The following is a 20,778-nucleotide window of genomic DNA, read 5'->3' as shown; positions in this document are numbered from 1 at the left end:
ATTTCTGTCCCATGTTTCCAGGAAGGTCCACACCCCTGGGAGTCATGTCCCACGTAGACAGGGGGAAGGTGGTGAGTTTGCTTGTGTTGGCTGGAGAGAGAGGCCACATCTGAGCAGCAAAAAAGGTTCTCCTGGGGGTGGCTCTTAGGCCTAATTTTAAGTAGGCTTGACCTGTCCTTTGTGGGGTTAAGTTTCATATGAACAACCCCCAAGACTGGGGGCTCAGCCTATAGCTTTGGTTGTCCACACTGCTTGTGGGAATATCAAGATTCAACTTGGGGAAGTTGAATTTTCCCCCATTCTCACTATTCCCCAAAGGGAGTCCCCTTGCAAATACTTTTCCACTCACTGATCAAATCACTCTGGGTTTCATCAGGGCATCACTCTGGACAAACTAACAGAATCTCATGTCCTACCTGAGCTTCCATGTATAATATGGTCTTCAACCAAGCTATCTACCTAAGTTATATTAGGAAATGCACTAGTCAAAATATAAATTTTGTACCAAATAAACATTTTTTGCTTTAATCTCACACATAAGTTGAAATTTTAAGGTATTAATTACTATCTGTTTTCAGCACACTGCAGTAATGACATTCCTTTGTTCTTCCTCATACAAAAACATTTTTAAATTTTCTGCATTTAGTCACTATCATTATGAGAGTAAATCTTCTTGAGGAGCTTCCTAGCATGGGACAATATGATTGCTTCTTATGAACATAGAAGAACATGTGGGGTTTTTTTTTACATTTTTAATAAACAGTTTTATTGAGATACAGTTCACATGTGATACATTTCTGCATTTAAAGTTTATGATTCATTGAATTTTAGTATATTCAAAGATAAGTGTAACCATCACCACATCAATGTTAGAACATTTTCATCAATCCAAAAAGAAGCCCAGTACCCTTAGCTATCACACTTCTATCCCTCGAGCCTCCTACATGCTTCCTCTTACCCTGCACTAACCCAAGGAAACCACTAATCAACCTTCTATCGCTATAGATTTCTCTGTTCTAGACATTTCATATGAATGTAATCTTATAATATATGGTCTTTTGTGACTGGCTTCTTTTACTTAGCCTTATATTTTCAACATTCATCCATGTCTTGGTATGTTTCAGCACTTCATTCTTTTTTCAGATGAACAATATTTGATTGTATGGATATATACCACATTTTGTGCATTCATCAGTTGATGAACAATTGAGTTGTCTCCATCTTTTGGCTATCATGAATAATTCTGCTATAAACATTCATGTCCAAGATTTTGTGGACATGATTTAATTTCTCTTGGGCATACAACTAAGAGAGGAATTGTTTGTTGGGTAATATCGTGACTTAATCATTTGAGGATCTGCCAGACTATTTTCCATAGCAGCTGCACCATTTTACATTCCCATAAACAATGTATGAGGGTTGTGATTTCTCCACATCCTTACCAACACTTATTATCTGAATTTTTATTCTAGCCATACTTTGGGAATGAAGTGATATCTCATTGTTGTTTGATTTGCATTTCCCTGATGACTAATGATGTAGAGCACATTTTTGTGTGTTTATAGGCCATTTATGTATCTTTCTTGGAGAACTGTCTATACATATCATTTGCCCAGTTTTAAATTGCATTTGTCTTTTTATTATAGAGTTGTAAGAGTTCTTTTTATACACTGAAACGAAGTTCCTTATCAGATACATGATTTGCAAATGTTTGTTTCCATTCTATGGATTGTCCTTCTGCCTTCTTGATGGTGTCCTTTGAAGCACAAATATTTTCAATTTTGATGAAGTTCAATTTATCTGTATTTTTCTTTTAATGGTCATACTTTTGGTGTCATAGTTAAGAATTATTTTCCAAATTCAAGGTCATAAATGTTTACCATTATGTTTTCTTGTAAGAGTTTTATAATTTTTACTCTTACACTTAGTGTTTGAGTCCATTTTGAGTTCATTTTTGTATATGGTGTGAAGTAAGGGTCTAACTTCATTCTTTTCCATGTGGGTATCCAGTTGTCCCAGCACTACTTGTTGAAAAGTCTGTTATTTCCCCATTCGATATGTGTTTTATTTACAGCTTTTGGCTCAATTTGTATTGGTACAAAATTATGAATGTATATTTTAAAAACTAATAGGATGGTGGTAAATGAGACTATATACTGGTTTAAGCTCACTCCAAATGATTATTTTGACTACCAAGAGTCTGTGCCTCACACTGTTTTTACTCAAGCTAAGTCAATATTCAAGCAGTATTAAGGTAAATGCCCCACATAACTATCCTAAGTGTCTGTAATTAAGTGTCTATATTCAGCTCACAAAGTTTGGTTAACAATTTATACCTTCCCACAGTCAGAATCCAAAAATAAAAAGGGACCTCTATTTTCCTTACAGCAGTAGTGGTAGGTTATGTGATTTGACAATAAAGGTTAATAAGCTGAAAACTGTATTATGAAGAATATGGGCCTGAGAAGCCCAGAATAGTCAATGAAGAAACTCAAAAATTTTAGTTAAAAACAATTAATAGCAGTAGCTTTATTTACTTATCAGATTATAAAACAGGGTGTGATTTTTTAAAAATCCACAAATGCAGAAAAATAAATATAAAAAATTAAAATTACCCAACAAACAGAATTAAGAGTTTGATTGTGTTATTAGTTATTGACTCTCTTGATCGACCATGACAGAAAATCAACTCTAATTAATTAAAAAAATGAAAAGTGTGTTTACTTATTTATGTAACTAAACTGTGAATAGCATATAAGAGAGCTGGCGTCAGGGAAGATAGGATGTCATCATCTCTTTCTGGGTATATATGTGTCTGTATCTCTGTCTTTCTCTCTTTGTCTTCTCTGCATTAGCAATTATCAGAATTTTTTTGTCTTAGGACACTTTACAACTCTTAAAAATGTTCAAGGACCCTAAAGAACTTTGTTTTATGGCTTAAACTATTTACTGTATTATAAATTAAATCCAAGAATATTTTAAAACAGGAGAATATCCAAGGAAGATCTATTTAATAAATCACAATTAAGCGGAAAAAGGAGAGGGGACAAAAGGAACAAAAGGTAAATGGGATAAATAGAAAACATAACAAGAGGTAGATTTAAATATAACCATATCAGTACTAAAGTAGTGTAAACATTCCAATTGAAAGGCAATAACTGTCAGACTGGGTAAGAAATAAGAACCAACTCTATGCTGCCTAACCAAAACCCACTTTATAAATATAAAGAGAAATATGGATTGGATATAAAATGAAGGGAAAAGATATATTGTGCTAACACTAATCAAAAGATAACTGGCCATCCTGACCAAAGGTGGGGAAAGAAGTGTAACAAATAAGGTATCAGTGGTTGAGAAAGTTCAAATAGAGTCAGGAGGTCATGCTTATGTAAGCTTCAGTTAGACATTGCTACTACCATAATGTGCCAAACCAAAACCAAAACCACTCATGCCAATCCTAAAGAAAACCTAGGGCATTATATAAAATTCTACAAGGGTTATATGTGCTAGGGTAACTTTCCAGAAACCTACAACCCCCCACACGAGTCCCTGGATCAGATAAGTCCTGAAATGCAGAGGGGCCAGTATCTCCAGAACATCAACTAGTTCCATCCCCCTACATTATATTACTGACAGCCCCTTCCAACATGAAAAAGAATGGCCATAGACCAAATACCCCTAAAGAGTGAGAGAAAGATCCAAGGTGATGGCGGAGTTATATAGAGAAGATTGGGTTTAACAAATGAGTATGAGTGCTGAATCAGTATATTGATATTTTAGTCTCCAGTACCTTACAACAGTGAGAAATAAAAACCTAAAATTGTGGGATTGTAACCCATACAAAACTCTGAAATCTGTTCTACAACTAATTGTTGCAATATATGTTGAAGTTTGTTGTCTTTTTGTATATATGTCATTTTTCACAAAAAAAAGAGAAGGAAGATTATAATAGAGAAGGTAGATTTAACAAATGAATATGACTGCTGAATCAATATATTGATATTCCTTTTGGTCTCCAGTGTCTTGGAGCAGCTAGAAGAAAAAATGAAAAGTTGAGGAACTGTAAATAATACCAAACTTTAAAATCTGTTGTATAACTACTTGTTAAAATGTACTTGGAAATGTATTGCTTTTTTGTATATATGTTATTTTTCACAATAAAAAACATTAAAAAAGAAAGCAAACTGGGAAAGCGATATTAATATGAAAAAAATTATATTTCAGTGCAAAAAATATTATTAGGGATAAAAAGGGTAATTTCATAATGAAAAGATTGTTAATTCATGAAGAGAATATAAAAACATTTATGCAGTTATTGACAGAGCTTCAGAATACATTAAGCAAAGCTGAGAAAACTGAAAGGAGAAATGGACAAAGTTTGGGATATCAACACCCCTCTCTCAGTAATTGTTAGAACAAATAGAAGGAAAATCAGTATATATAGAGGACAATTTAACTTAACATACTTACATAACACTACATCTAACAACAGCAGAATACACATTATTTTCAAGTGCAAATGGAATGTTTGTCACAATAAAACAAGTCTTAATAAATTAAAAATTTCAAATCATAAAAGTATATTCCCTGATTGTTACCTGACAAAGGCCATGGATTCTTTTCCCTGACACACTCAATAACCAATTCTTGAGACACTGGGGCTTCAATGAGAGAAAAAGTTTCTCTAGGCATGTAGTAAGAGAGCAGATAGCCTAGCAGCCCAAAATCTGTCTCCCCAAACTGCAGTAATTCGGACAGTTTTGTTAGAGAAAAGATAGGCAGGGTTAGGATAATAAGCACAGTGGCCCCAAATGCTGTAATTAGAGGTGATCTGATTATTAAGCAGGCACAGATTGATTACATGCTTAGACATAGAATGTATGAAAGAAAATGGCAGAATGAGGTATAGTGACTTGTAGATTAAAGTCTAAGCTACTGTGCATGTACAGCAGGTCCACTCTGGTTAGATCCAGTCTTGGTCATCAAGATTACTTTTTACTTGGAGTGGGGTAGTTCTGGGCAGACCCAAGACCCTTCATTAATAAATAGTATGGGCTATCTTTAGTGATTACAAGATTTTCAAGTTGAACAACTCGATAAATAGGTGCAAATAAAGGTTAGTCAGAAGGGTTTTACAGTCGCAGTACACAAAATAAAGGTTATCAAAGATCAGAGCAACTGGATTATAGTGGCTAAAATGGGTAAACTGAAGGTTAAGTCACGTGGTTTTTACCATCAAATTATCAGAAATCAAGACAGCAGGATTTCGGTTCAGAGATTTCAGGTATTTCCCTCTATCTATTCTAAAACACTTAGAAAGCAAAAAGAAATATCTATATACTGATTTAATTAATCATATCATTTGTTAATACCGAATTTCATGGTTACATGATCAGTAATGACTGTAAGAAGTCAAATACAGACTGATACCTGGAAAATGCCTATATATTTGAAAAGCAACACATTTTTAAGTAGTCAAGTATATCTAAGTAACCTATGCATTAAAGTAGAACTCAAAATGGGAATTACTTCAATAGAATGAAAGTGAAAACATGACTCCAGAATTTGTGGGATACAGCGAAAGCAGTGTTTAGAGAGTACTGTTTAGCATGAAATGGCTGTATTAAAAAAGAAGGGTCTCAAATTAATGACCTCAACTTCTACCTTATGAAATTAGAAAAAGAAGAGCAAATTAAACCCAAAATGAGCAGAAGAAAGACTATAATACAGATAAGAGAATACAGCAATGGGAAAGGAAATGGAAAGATAACAGAAAATCAATAAAATCCAACTCTGGTTCTTTGGGAAGCAATACAATTGACAAACATCTATCCTGACTCAGGAGAGAAAAAGAAAGAGAAGTCATAAATTAACTGTTATTATGAGTATAGAGCAGACATCATTACTATCCTGTAAATAGTAGAAGGATAATAAAGGAATAGTATGAACAGTGTATTGTTAATAAATTTGAGAATTTTAATGAAATGCAAAAATTCCTTGAAACATCTAAACTTTCAAAACTCACACAAGAAGAAAAAGATATCCTGGATAAACCTATATCTATTAAAGAAATGGAATTTGTACATTAAAACATTTCCTGAAATCTTCTTGATGACGTGGGAGTTGACTCCCAGGGATGAATCCAGCCCTGGCATCATGGGATCAACAATTCCATCCTGACAAAAAGGGGGAAAAGAAGTGTAACTAATAAAGTATCAGTGACAGAGAGAGTTCAAATAGAGTTGAGAGGCTATTCTGGAGGTTACTCTCATGCAAGCTTCAATTAGACATTGCTACTATCATGACTTGCCAATCCCCAACAAAAACCATTCCTGAAAATTCTAAAGAACACCTAGGGCATTATATAATATTCTACAAAGGTTCCATGCACTAGGGTAGCTTTGCAGAAATCTACAACCTCCAGATAGGCCACTGGTCCAGATAAGTCCTGAGACCTAGAGATCCCAGCCTCTCCAGAACATCAGATAGTTCCATCTGCCTACCCCATATTAGTGACAGCCCCTTCCAACATGAAAAAGTTAGAATAGCCATGGCCCAAACACCCCTAAAGAGAGGGATAGAAAGATCACAGGTGATGGTGGAGTTATACAAAAAGATGGGATTTAACAAATGAAAATGATTTCTGAATCACTAAATTGATATTTCTTTTAGTCTCCAGTGTCTTAGAGTAGCTAGACGTAAAACCCTAAAATCCTGGAATTGTAACCATGTCAAACTCTGAAACATGTTCTACAACTAAGTGTGGTGCTGTGCTTGGAAATTTATAGCTTTCTTATATATATGTTATTTTTCACAAAAAAGAAAGAAAAAAGTCAGTGGTAATAAAAAAATATTTAAGCCCTCTAGCCTCCTATATTCTGGAGCAACTAGAAGGAAAAATCTGAGAGGATCGTATGGCAGCCCATAAGAAGCTCTGAGATCTGTCCTGTAACTTCTTGTTGAAGAGTGCTTTGAAAACTATTGCTTTTTTATTTCTTTGCTTTGTATATATGTTATACTACCCAATAAAAAAAGTTAAAATAAAAAATAAAAGCCAATTGAACAGTCACTTCAGGGAGGCTGTTTTGGGAAATCTCCACAATCATTTCACTGGATGTAGAGTCCTCAAAAAAAAAAAAAAAAGCCAACCATTTTGTGGTATCTGCTTTTGGCAGCCTAACAATCTGAAACAATCTTGATATACTATCGTTTATTATATTGCTGGGCTTTATTTGGTAACTTTTATGAGCAAGAATGGTCTGTAGTTTTCTTTTCTTATAATGTCTGTCTGGTTTAGTATCAGGGACCTCTAGGTCTCAGTACTTATCTGGAGGTTGTAGGAACTCAGAGAATGAGTTGGGAAGAGTGCCCTCTTTTTCCATGTTCTGGAATATTTTGGTTAGAGTTGGTATCATTCTTTCCATAAAGTTTTGATATAATTCACTGGTTCTGGAGAAGGTTTTCTCAATCCCTTGATGCTGAGTTTCAGCTCATTCTAGGGTTTTTCTCAATCCCTTGATGCTGAGTCTCAGCTCATTCTAGGGTTTTTCTCAATCCCTTGATGCTGAGTCTCAGCTCATTCTAGGATTTCTGTCCCACATTGCCAGGGAGGTCCACACCCCTGGGAGTCATGTCCCACGTAAAGAGGGGGAGGGTGGTGAGTTTGCTTGTTGTGTTGGCTGGAGAGAGAGGCCACATCTGAGCAACAAAAGAGGCTCTCTGGGGGCTGACTCTTAGGCCTAAATTTTAAGTAGGCTTGACCTATCCTTTGTGGGGTTAAGTTTCATATGAACAAACCCCAAGACTGGGGGCTCAGCCTTTAGCTTTGGTTGTCTACACTGCTTGTGGGAATATCAAGAATTCAACTTGGGGAAGTTGAATTTCTCTCCATTCTCACCATACCCCGAAGGGGGCTTTGCAGATGCTTTCCCACTCACTGATCGAATCACTCTGGGATTCATCAGGGTATCACTCGGAACAAACCAACAAAACCTCATGTCCTACCTGAGATTACAAGTACTTATGGTGTTCAGTCAAGCTATCTACATGTTATATTAGGAATTCACTAGGGAAAATATAAATTTTATACCAAAGAAACATTTTTTGCTTTAGTCTCACACATGAAGTGAGATTTTAAAATATTAATTACCATCTGTTTTCAGCACCCTGCAGTAATGACATTCCTTTGTTCTTCCTCATGCAAAAACATTTTTAAAATTTGTATATTTAGTCACTATTATTATACACTGTAGGCATTCCTAGACTATACCATCTCAATCATTACCGTCTATCTTTCTTCTTTATTTCATTTGTGCCCCCAGCCCTCCTCCATCATTCTCACATGCAGCTTCATTTAGTGTTTTAACATAATTGTATTACAGTTAGGTAGTATTGTGCTGTCCATTTCTGAGTTTTTTATATTCACTCCTGTTGCACAATCTGTATTCCTTTAGCTCCAATTACCCAATATCTTACCCTATTTCTATCTCCTGATGGTCTCTGTTACCAATGAAATATTCCAAGTTTATTCACTAATGTCAGTTCATATCAGTGAGACCATACAGTATTTGTCCTTTTGTTTTTGGCTAATCTCACTCAGCATAATGTCCTCAAGGTCCATCCATGTTGTTACATATTTCATAACTTTATTCTGTCTTAAAGCTGCATAATATTCCATTGTATGTATATACCACAGTTTGTTTAGCCACTCGTCTGTTGATGGACATTTTGGCTGTTTCCATCTCCTTCCAATTGTGAATAATGCTGCTATAAAAACATTGATGTGCAAAGATCCGTTTGTGTCTTTGCCCTTATGTCTTTTGAGTAGATACCTAGCAATGGTATTGCTGGGTGATATGGCAATTCTATATTCAGCTTTTTGAGAAATCGCTGAACTGCCTTCCACAGCAGTTACACCATTTGACATTCCCACCAACAGTGAATCAGTGTGCCTCTTTCTCCACATCCTCTCCAGCACTTGTCATTTTCTGTTTTGTTGATAATGGCCATTCTGGTGGGTGTGAGATGATATCTCATTGTGGTTTTGATTTGCATTTCTCTAATGGCCAGGGAAGTTGAGCATCTCTTCATGTGCTTTTGGCCACTTGTATTTCCTCTTCTGAGAAGTGTCTGTTCAAGTCTTTTTCCCATTTTGTAATTGGATTGGCTGTCTTTTTGTTGTTGAGTTGAACAATCTCTTTATAAATTCTGGATACTAGACCTTTATCTGATATGTCATTTCCAAATATTGTCTCTCATTGTGTAGGCTGTCTTTTTACTTTCTTGATGAAGTTCTTTGATGTGCAAAAGTGTTTAATTTTGAGGAGTTCCCATTTATTTATTTCTTTCTTCAGTACTCTTGCTTTGGGTGTTAGGTCTATAAAACCACCTCCAAGTATTAGATTTATAAGATATTTCCCTATATTTTCTTCTGTTTTATGGTCTTAGACCTAATGTTTAGGTCTTTGATCCATTTTGAGTTAACTTTTGTATAGGGTGTGAGATATGGGTCCACTTTCATTCCTTTGCATATGGATATCCAGTTCTCTAGGCACCATTTATTGAAGAGATTGTTCTGTCCCAGGTGAGTTGGCTTGACCTGCCTATCAAAGATAAATTGTCTGTAGATGAGAGGGTCAATATCTGAACACTCTATTCGACTCTGTTGGTCAATATATCTGTCTTTATGCCAGTACCATGCTGTTTTGACCACTGTAGCTTCATAACATGCCATAACGTCAGGTAGTGTGAGACCTCCAACTTCATTTTTATTTCTTAGGATATTTTTAGCTATTTGGGGCACCCTGCCCTTCCAGATAAATTTGCTTATTGGTTTTTCTATTTCTGAAAAATAAGTTGTTGGGATTTTGATTGCTATTGCATTGAATTTGTAAATCAATTTAGGTCGAATTGACATCTTAACTATATTTAGTCTTCTAATCCATGAACACAGTATGCCCTTCCATCTATTTAGGTCTTCTGTGATTTCTTTCAACAATTTCATGCAGTTTTCTCTGTATAGGTCTTTTGTCTCTTTAGCTAAATTTATTCCTAAATATTTTATTCTTTTGGTTGCAATTGTAAATGGAATTCATTTCTTGATTTCCCCCTCAGATTGTTCATTACTAGTGTATAGAAACACTACAGATTTTTGAGTGTTGAACTTGTAACCTGCCACTTTGCTGTACTCGTTTATTAGCTCTAGTAGTTTTGCTGTGGATTTTTCAGGGTTTTCGACATATAGTATCATATCATCTGCAAACAGTGAGACTTAATTCTTCCTTTCCAATTTTGATGCCTTGTATTTATTTTTCTTGTCTAATTGCTCTGGCTAGAACTTCCAACACAATGTTGAATAACAGTGGTGATAGTGGACATCTTTGCCTTGTTCCTGATTTTAGGGGGAAAGTTTTCAGTTTTTTCCCCATTGAGGATGATATTTGCTGTGGGTTTTTCATATATTCCCATTATCATTTTAAGGAAGTTCCCTTCTATTCCTATCCTTTGAAGTGTTTTCAACAGGAAAGGATGTTGAATTTTGTCAAATGCCTTTTCTTCAGTCGAGATAATCATGTGGTTTTTCTACTTTGATTTGTTGAGATGGTGTATTACATTAATTGATTTTCTTATGTTGAACCATCCTTGCATACCTGGGATGAATCTTACTTGGTCATGATGTATAATTCTTTTACTGTGTTGCTGGATTCGATTTGCTAGAATTTTGTTGAGAATTTTTGCATCTATATTCATTAGAGAGATTGGTCTGTAGTTTTCTTTTTTTGTTATATGTTTGTCTGGCTTTGGTATGAGGGTGATGTTGAATTAGGTAGCTTTCCCTCCAGTTCAATTTTTTTGAAGAGTTTGAGTAGGATTGGTACTAATTCTTTCTGGAATGTTTGGTAGAATTCAAATGTGAAGCCTTCTGGTCCTGGACTTTTCTTTTTGGGGAGCTTCTTAATGACTGATTCTTTACTTGTGATTGGTTTGTTGAGGTCGTTTATTTCTTCTCGAGTCATAGTTGGTTGTTCATGCCTTTCTAGGAAGTTATCCATTTTATCTACATTGTTGTATTTATTAGCATAAAGTTGTTCATAGTATCCTGTCATTACTTCCTTTATTTCTGTGGAGTCAGTGGTAATGTCTCCTCTTCCATTTCTGATCTTATTTATTTGCATCCTATCTCTTCTTCTTTTTGTCAGTCTTGCTAAGGGTCCATCAATCTTATTGATTTTCTCATAGAACCAGCTTCTAGTTTTATTGATTTTCTCAATTGTTTCCATGTCCTCAATTTCATTTATTTCTGCTCTAATCCTTGTTATTTCTTTCCTTTTGCTTGCTTTGGGGTTAGTTTGCTGTTCTTTCTCCAGTTCTTCCAAATGGACAGTTTATTCCTTGAATTTTGCCCTTTCTTCTTTTTTGATATAGGCATTTAGGGCAATAAATTTCCCTCTTAGCACTGCCTTTGCTGTATCCCATAAGTTTTGATATGTTGTGTTTTCATTTTCATTTGCCTCGAGATATTTACTGATTTCTCTTATAATTTTTTCCTTGACCCACTGGTTGTTTAAGAGTGTGTTATTGAGCCTACACATATTTGTGAATTTTCTGACACGCTACCTATTATTGATTTCCAACTTCATTCCTTTATGATCAGAGAAAGTGTTTTGTATGATTTCAATCTTTTTTAAGTTTATTAAGACTTGCTTTGTGACCCAGCATATGGTCTATCTTTGAGAATGATCCTTCAGCACTTGAGAAAAAGGTGTATCCTACTGTTGTGGGGTGTAATGTTCTCTAAATGTCTGTTAAGTCTAGCTCATTTATTGTATTATTCAAATTCTGTTTCTTTATTCATCCTCTGTCCAGATGTTCTATCCATTGATGAGAATGGGGAATTGAAGTCTCCAACTATTATGGTACATGTGTCTATTTCTCTTTTCAGTGTTTGCCACATGTATTTTAGAGCATTCTGGTTCGATGCATAAATATTTATGCTTGTTATGTCCTCGTGCTGAATTGTTCCTTTTATTAGTACATAGTATCCTTCTTTGTCTCTTTTAACTGTTTTACATTTGAAGTCTAATTTGTTGGATATTAGTATAGCTACTCCTGCTCTTTTCTGATTGTTATTTGCATGAAATATCTTTTCCCAACCTTTCACTTTCAGCCTATGTTTATCTTTGGGTCTAAGATGTGTTTCCTGTAGACAGCATATAGATGGGTCCTGTTTTTTAATCCATTCTGCCAGTCTATGTCTTTTGATTTTGGAGTTTAATCCATTAACATTTAGTGTTATTACTGTACAGGTAGTACTTTCTTCTACCATTTTGCCTTTTGGATTTTATATGTCATATCTCATTTTCCTTCTTTTTACCTTTACTCATAGTCTTCCTTTCTACTCTCTTCTCCACACCTCTCTCTTCTGTCTTTTCATATCTGTCTCTAGTGCTCCCTTTAGTATTTCTTGCAGAACTGGTCTCTTGGTCACAAATTCTCTCAGTGATTATTTGTCTGAAAATGTTTTAATTTCTCCCTCATTTTTGAAGGACAATTTTGCTGGATATAGAATTCTTGGTTGGCAGTTTTTCTCTTTTATTAATTTAAATATATCATCCCACTGTCTTCTCGCCTCCATGGTTTCTGCTGAGAAATCTATGCATAGTCTTAGTGGGTCTCCCTTGTATGTGGTGGATTGCTTTTCTCTTGCTGCTTTCAAGATTCTCTCTTTCTCTTTGACCTCTGACATTCTGACTAGTAAGTGTCTTGGAGAACGTCTATTTGGATCTATTCTCTTTGGGGTACACTGCAGTTCTTGGACCTGTAATTTTAAGTCTTTCATAAGAGTTAGGAAATTTTCAGTGATAATTTCCTCCATTCATTTTTCTCCTCCTTTTCCCTTCTCTTCTCCTTCTCGGACACCCACAACACGTATATTTGTGCACTTCATAGTGTCATTCAATTCCCTGAGTCCCTGCTCATATTTTTCCATTTTTTCCATGTATTTTCTTTTTCTTGTCGGATTTCAGATGTCCTGTCCTCCAGTTCACTAATCCTATGGTCTGTCTTTCAAAATCTACCATTGTAGGTTTCCATTATTTTTTTCATCTCTTCTACCATGCCTTTCATTCCTATAATTTCTGTGATTTTCTTTTTCAGACTTTCGATTTCTTCTTTGTTCATTCCTTGCCTTCTTTATATCCTCCCTCAACTCATTGATTTGGTTTTTGATGAGGTTTTCCATGTCCGTTTGTATATTCTGAATTAATTGTTTCACCTCCTGTGTCTCATTTGAATTGTTGGTTTGTTACTTTGACTGGGCCGTATCTTCAGTTTTCCTAGTGTGATTTGTTATTTTTTGCTGGCTTCTAGGCATTTAATTACCCTAATTAGATTATTCTGGAGTTAGTTTTCACTTCTTTTACATAGGGTTTTCTTGCTGGATGAATCTGTTGTCTATCTGTTCTTTGACATTCAGTTCAGCTTTTTCTGGACGTCTTGCTTAGGTTTTGTTTAACAGAGGAGAATTTTTAAGTTCTTGTTTTCTTGTTTCTTGCTCTGCTTGTATGGTGCCTTTCTCCCCCCACCCTTAGGAGGGTCTACATAGGTATTATAGACCCCAGCCAGATTTTCCCAGGTCAAACCTGCCTCCTATCAGGAGGAGTCAGTCACCTGTGTCGGTTTTCCCTGAGGGTGAGACCCAGCAGGTTGAAAGACTTTCCTGTGAAGTCTCTGGATTCTGTTTTTCTTATCCTGCCCAGTATGTGGTACTTGTCTGCCTGCAGGTCCCACCAGCCTAAGATGATGCAGTACCTTTAACTTTGGCAGACTTCCCCCGCTGGGGACATGGTGGAGACAGAGGAGAGGTTGTAGGGTGGTTTTAATGGCTTCAAATGACCAAACCCTGGTGTCTGAATTCCTTGAGGGAGGGATTCCACCTGAGTTGGGCTTCACCCCTCCCCTGGGGAAGGCACAGGCTCCAGACAAGCCCTCAAATGAGTTTGTTTCTCCCTATGCCTGGGGCAGTTGCAGCCTGAGGAGCCCTGCCACTGTATCTAAAAGGCAGTCAAGCCTTTGTAGAAACACAGCCACAAAAACCTGTTTCCTTCTTTTTTTTTTCCTTTTTCCATCAGCCCTGCCCCCTTGGCACCGGGGCAAAAATGAGCGACCTCCACTTTGACCAGGTTCACCAGAGCTGGGGGCCTATTTTTAGTAGTCAGAATTTGTGAATTAATTCCACAATTGGCGTTTGGTTGGGCTCATCCCCTGCTGCTAGTAAATTCTCTTTCCTTCCCCTCTGGGAAGCAGCCTGTGGGGGATGGGCGCCAGCCACTAAGCCTTGGGGAACTCACAGTTCTCAGGGGGGCTTGCAGCCGGTCCAGCTGGTCCAGACTGGGGTACGCTGTGTGTGTGGTTGCTGATGTGGCCCCAGGAGCTCTTCTGTACTGTTTCTGGTTATTTAGTAGTTGTTCTGAAGGACAAACTAAAACGCGCACTTTGCTAAGCCACCATCTGTATACTGCTGTTTTCTTATTTTTTAAAAAATATTTTTATTGACAAAATATAACAACATTCAAATGCAAACATTCTTAGCATATGGACATTCCATTCTTGGTATATAATCAATGACTCACGATATCATCACATAGTTATATATTCACCACTTTTTTCATTTCTTAGAACATTTGCATCACTCCAGAACAGGAAACAAAAAGAAAAAAGAAAAAACTCATACATACCATACCCTTTACCCCACCTCTCACTGACCACTAGAAAAAGTATAGGAAAACAGTTGATTTTTTTTTCGAATGCTGAATGGTGGGGTTCACACTTCATTCTTTTTCCATGTGACTATCCCACTATCACAGTACCATTTGTTGAATTTTTGGGGGAGTAATGGGAGGGGGAGGTGCACCAGCCAGGAATCCAGCCCAGGTCTTCTGCATGGCAGGCGAGAATTCTACCACTGAACTATCCTTGCACCCGGCTGCTGTTTTCTTGTAAGCTTTTTCTAAAACATGCCATATCATTGTTGTTCTTTTGTTTCTGGCTTATTTTGCCTCACCAAATGTACCACATATTCATTCACATCATTGCTTGCCTTAGATTTCATTTCTTTTTTGTAGCAGCACAACATTCGTTCATAAGCATACACTATCGTTCGCCAATCTACTTCTCAGTCAGTGCATCCTTCAGCCACCTGCCTTCATCGGGGTCATGTATAATGCCCAGTGTCCACAGTCCATCAACATTCTCAATTTTAGATAATTTCCTTGTTCCCAAGAGAAATAAAAACAGTAAACACACCCTGGCCAGATAGGAAATCTAAACCTCCTCTTAACTCTTGTCCCTCAAAACCATTATTTACCTCTCCTGTTGCCTTGGTAGTGTGATGTTTTCCTTTTAAACATAGCCCATAGCATGCAATAACAGTCTTCCCTCTGTACCCTGGGCTTAAACATTTGTTTTACACAAATCATACCTTTGAAGTAGTTCTTGCAATTTCTAGTGTTAATCAATGGGACATGTAGGTCTATACAACCCCTTTCAACCTTGTTCATTGTCAATATGATATGATAGTATTTCTTATAGACCCACTAGAGAACTTCCTTAATTTCTATCTATTCCCTTACATTGTAGTTCAATCTCATTAGTTAATTGGTCACCCATCTCTAGCTTCCATGTATCTCTAAGTCCTATATTTTGTGTTATAAACCTCTGATTTTACCTTAACTATGGTCATAAAAGTAGAATCATACAGTATCTATTCTTTTGTGTCTAGCTTATTTCGCTCAGCATTATGTCCACAAGGCTCACCCATCATCTCATGTGCTTCAGGATGTCATTTCGTCTTACTGCTGCATAATATTCCATCCTATGTATATACCACATTTTGTTAATCCACTCATCTGTTGATAGGCATTTGGTTTGTTTCCATCTTTTGGTGATTGTGAATAATGCTGCTGTGGTAGTTAGGTTCAGGTGTCAACTTGGCCAGGTGACGGTGCCTAGGTCTATTGCTGTGGACATGAGCCAATGGCATGTGAACCTCATCTGTTGCTGATTACATCTGCAGTTGGCTAGGAAGTGTGCCTGCTGCAGTGAATGATGTTTGATTTAACTGGCTGGTGCTTAAATGAGTGAGGTCAATGTAGCACAGCCAAAAGCAGCTCAGCATACCTCATCTCAGCACTCACAGCTCAACCTAGGCCTTTGAAGATGCAGAAAGGAATCACCCCAGGGAAAGTTTTTGGAACCCAGAGACCTGGAGAGAAGGCCAGCAGAGATCGCCCTGGGCCTTCCCACATAAGAAAGAACTCAGTTGAAAGTTAGCGGCCTTTCCTCTGAAGAACTATGTGTTAACTAAATAAGTCCCCTTTTATTGAAAGCCAGTCCATCTCTGGTGTGTTGCATTACGGCAGCTAGCAAACTACAACAGCTGCTATGAACATTGGTGTGCAAATGTCTGTTTGTGCCATTGATTTCAGCTCTTCTGGGTATATACCAAGTAGTGGTATTGCTGGGTTATAGAGCAACTCAACATTTAGTTTTGTAAGGAGCAACCAGTTTTCCATCGTGGCTGTGCCATTATACATTCCCACCAGCAGTGCATAAATGTCCCAATTTCTCCACATCCTCTTCAACATTTATAGTTTCCTGTTTGTTTAATAGCAGCCATTCTTGTAGGTGTGAGGTGTATCTCATTGTAGTTTTGATCTGCATTTCCCTTCTAGCCAATGAAAATGAACATCTCTTCATGTGCTTTCGAGCCATCTGTATTTGCTCTTCACAAAAATGCTTATTCATATCTTTAGCCCATTTTACAATTGGGTTGTTTGTTCTTTTGCTGTTGAGTTGTATGATTTCTTTGGGTATACAGGAAATCAAACCTTTGTCCGATATATGATTTCCAAATATTTTCTCTCATTGAGTTGGCTGCCTCTTTTTTTTTTTAACATGGGCAGGCACCGGAAATCTCTCAATGTGGGCCAGTACAGATTGAGCAGCAGTTCTCATTTCTACAAGGCAGTTGCTGGGTAATATAACATCATTAATATAATGAAAAATAGTGACCTCTGCTGGAGATTTCCGTATTTTTAAATCTTGGGCTACCAAACCATGGCTGATAGTGGGACTATGAATATACTCTTGTGGTAGAATGGTAAATGTCCACTGTTGTTTTTCCTGTGTGAGGGTAAACACAAGCTGGCTGGAGGGATCTAAAGAAATACTAAAAAAGACAGCAAGATCCAACACAGTGGCTCACATCTGCCTCCATGATACATGGTTTAGACAGTCATGCCCCCTTGGAGCACAACTTATAGCTCTTGCTTTGGCCTTTCTGTGCGTTAGGCATTCCGACTCTCTTAAACTGGCCGCAATTTGGGCAGCTGTTGAAATGGATTGCCCTACTATTGAGTTAAGAGATGATAGAAGTTTTCTATACCACTGTTTGGGTGCACTATGCAGGATAGCATCCCTTATGCCTGATGTGTAGCTTTTGTTATCTGGTCCAACAAAATTAACAGCATAAATGGCAAGCTTCATTCGTAGCCCCCTCAGTACATCTTGTAATTCTTCTAGCATATTCCAATGGGGAGAAGCATGTGGTACATCTCACACATTGGGCTAAGTTGTTCTTCATGATTTATAAACCAGGCTAGCATTGAATTGGATTCTGGCCTGGCAGCCATGCTGGTGGAGGGAGGGGTGCATAACAGTTGAGGGTAATTTGCTTATTTGTCTTCCTGAAAGTAATATTCCCTCTGCATCAGTGCACTAAAGATGTGTTAGCCAATTTGGCAAGACTTCTTTTTGCTTTTCTCTTTATTGAGTCCCAATTTCTCATAATTAAGCAGTGGTATAATTCTGCAGGGTAACGGAGATCTTTTTGGTTGGGGGTATTCTGGGGCAACCACAGCAGCTGGAGCACACTCAGCATTACCCTCTCTCACTGGGGGTGAGGGTGCTAAAAATGTTCTCACTTAACTTTCATCAAAAGATGAATAGGCTTCCTTTCCTTGTTTTCATATCCCAGTCAGACTGGGGCTTATTATCATCTGAAGATAAATCACTGGGTCCCATGATTTAGGGTACCAGCTAGGGGAAGTCAAGATACATTGCACTTGTCCCTTGAGAAGTTTACATTCTCTTGTTTTAGCATATGGACATGCCAATATTTCTAAACTCTAATCTACATGACTTATCCTCTCATTCAATGCATCCTACTTGGACTATACACAAGTCCCTTTCTAACTTAAGTTCTTCTAGGCAGCGAACAGCAGCTCTAGTGGCCAGGGTCTTTTCTGTTGTCAAATGCTCAGCTCCTACCAGGGGCCGTGTGACAGCCGTGGTGGCCTAATGGCTCTTCTTTTGCTTTTGAAACCCTAACCATCCTGCAGCCTGTGGAAGGAATACTAATAGTCTGGTTACGGAATCCTGGGTGTCGCCTAACACCCATGTTTGTCCCCATTTGTCTAGGAGGTCTCCCAACACTCCCTACATGGATGACAGATGCCAGTTTGGGATTTCCCCCACAGATACTCCCTATTCATTCAGGAGGGCTACCACCCCTCCCCACATGAATGACAGAGACCAATTTTGATCCCCCCCCAAGAATCTCCCTCCCCAAGAGTATTCTTCTCTATGGCTTCTGGGCTCCTATGTCTTCTGACTGGTTTGCCAAATTTTCTAACACAGCAAAGCCACAAGACCAAAGAACACAACAGGCAGAGAGTTACCCATGAGTTTTAATTAAGGACTTACTAACAGGAGAAGATTCTTCCCAATGGTGGCTGGTCAGAAATATAAATTGGTGATCCACATGAACTAGAGGAAGGGAGTGGCTTTTAAAGTTCAGCAGAGTCTTGTGGGATTTGATTACAATGGAGTTTTAGCAGAACTCTCACGAGAGTTAGTTACAATGGAGTCTCATGTAGGTGGGTTATTATTTTAGTTTGTTAAAGCTGCCGGAAATGCAATGTACCAGAAATGCATTGGCTTTTATAAAGGGAATTTATTACGTTACAAGTTTATAGTTCTAAGGCCATGAAAATGTTCAAAGAAAGGCATCCAGAGAAAGATAACTTGACTCAACAAAGGCTGATGGCAGTGAATAAAGAAGTATTTGCAAAGTCCCCTTGGGTACCTGAGGAGAAGGAGGAAATATTCAACTTCCCTATTTGGAGAATTTCTGATATTCTTGCAAGCAGTATAGACAGCCAAATCAATAGTCTGTGTCCTCAATCTTGGGGTTCACCCCTTTGAAACATTTCTGTAAAGGATAGGCTAAGCTTACTTAAAATTAGGCCTAAGACTCACCCCCAGAAAACCTCTTTTGCTGCTCAGATGTGGCCTCTCACTGTAAGCCAACTCAGCAGGTGAACTCAATGACCTCCCTTTTACATGGGTCATGACTCCCAGGGGTGTAAATCTCCCTGGCAACATGGGACAGAAATCCCTGGATGATCTGGGGCCTGGCATCAAGCAATTTAGGAAGTCTTCCTAACCAAAAGGTAGAAGAGAGAAATGAGGCAAAATAAATTTCAGTGGCTGAGAGATTTCAGAGTCAAGAGATTATGCTGGAGGTTATTCCTATGCATTATATAGAGATCCCTTTTTAGTTTATGGTGTATTAGATGGCTGAAGGGAAGTACCTGAACTGTGGAACTGTGTTCCAGTAGCCTTGATTCTTGAAGATGATTGTATAGAGATATAACTTTTACAATGTGACTGTTTGATTGTTGAAACCTTGTGTCTGGTGTACCTTTTATCCAGGGTATGTACAGATAAGTAAAAAAATATGGATAAAAATAAATAAATAATGGGGAGGACAAAGGGTAAAATAAATTGTGTAGATGGAAATACCAGTGGTCAATGAAAGGGAGGAGTAAGAGGTATATCATGTATCGGTTTTTTCTTTTTTCTTTTTTTCTGGAGTGATGCAAATGTTCTAAAAAATTATTGTAGTGATAAATATACAAATATGTGATGAAATTGTGAGTCATTACTTGTAAACCATGTATGGAATGTATGTGTGTGGAAATTTCTCAATAAAAATATTTTTAAAAAAAGAACAATTAAAAAAAATAGGCCGATAGGTCTGGAACACCTCTGTCAGCTGGGAAGGCAGGTAATTGGCATCGTCTAGTCCTTTGGCTTTTGGTTTCAAATCAAAAGCATCCCTGGGGGCTTTTTCTTTCTTCATCACCAAACTACTCTTTTTATGTGGGCTCTGAAGCTCTTCCCAAAAATGTTTCCTTCTTAAAGGACTCCAGTAAGCGACTCAACTTGAATTGGTGGGGACAAATCTCCATTGAAACCATTTAATCTAAAGGTCCCATCCACAATTGGGTAGGTCACATCTCTATGGAAACCTTATGAAAAGGCCCCACAATAAATAATACTGAATCAGGATTAAATAACATGGCTTTTCTGGGTGACCTGGCAGTTACCAATGGTGATTAGGGGAGGGGAATTTTAATGCTTTGATGACCTTTAATATCTGCTCTCTGGTATCAAAGGCCACTGTGTACTTAAGGCTTCCTTTTGTTCCCTAAGGGAAGAGGACCTGACCCCTGGATTGCTATACCATATTAATAGGCTAATGAAGAAAAATCACATGATCATATCAATTAATGTTAAAAAATCTTGCCTCAAAACCACACGTCAGGGTACATGGGTGATTCAGTGGTAGAATACTTGCATTCCATGCAGGAGACCTGAGTTCGATTCCCAGACCATGCACCCCACTGCCCCCCGAAAAAACAAACAAACAACAAT

At 37.6% G+C, this 20,778-nt stretch overlaps 1 protein-coding gene across 5 annotated transcripts in view; it reads left to right on the top strand.

Moving 5' to 3' along the window:
- Window positions 1–20,778, top strand: part of KLF8 (KLF transcription factor 8) — a 267,384-nt gene that overhangs the window by 92,124 nt on the left and 154,482 nt on the right. The window lies entirely within an intron of this gene.

This window comes from Tamandua tetradactyla, chromosome X (assembly GCF_023851605.1).
Source record: "Tamandua tetradactyla isolate mTamTet1 chromosome X, mTamTet1.pri, whole genome shotgun sequence".
Classification (NCBI taxonomy): domain Eukaryota; kingdom Metazoa; phylum Chordata; class Mammalia; order Pilosa; family Myrmecophagidae; genus Tamandua; species Tamandua tetradactyla.
Note: the sequence above shows the minus strand (reverse complement) of the source record. Positions and strands in the feature narration are given on the sequence as shown.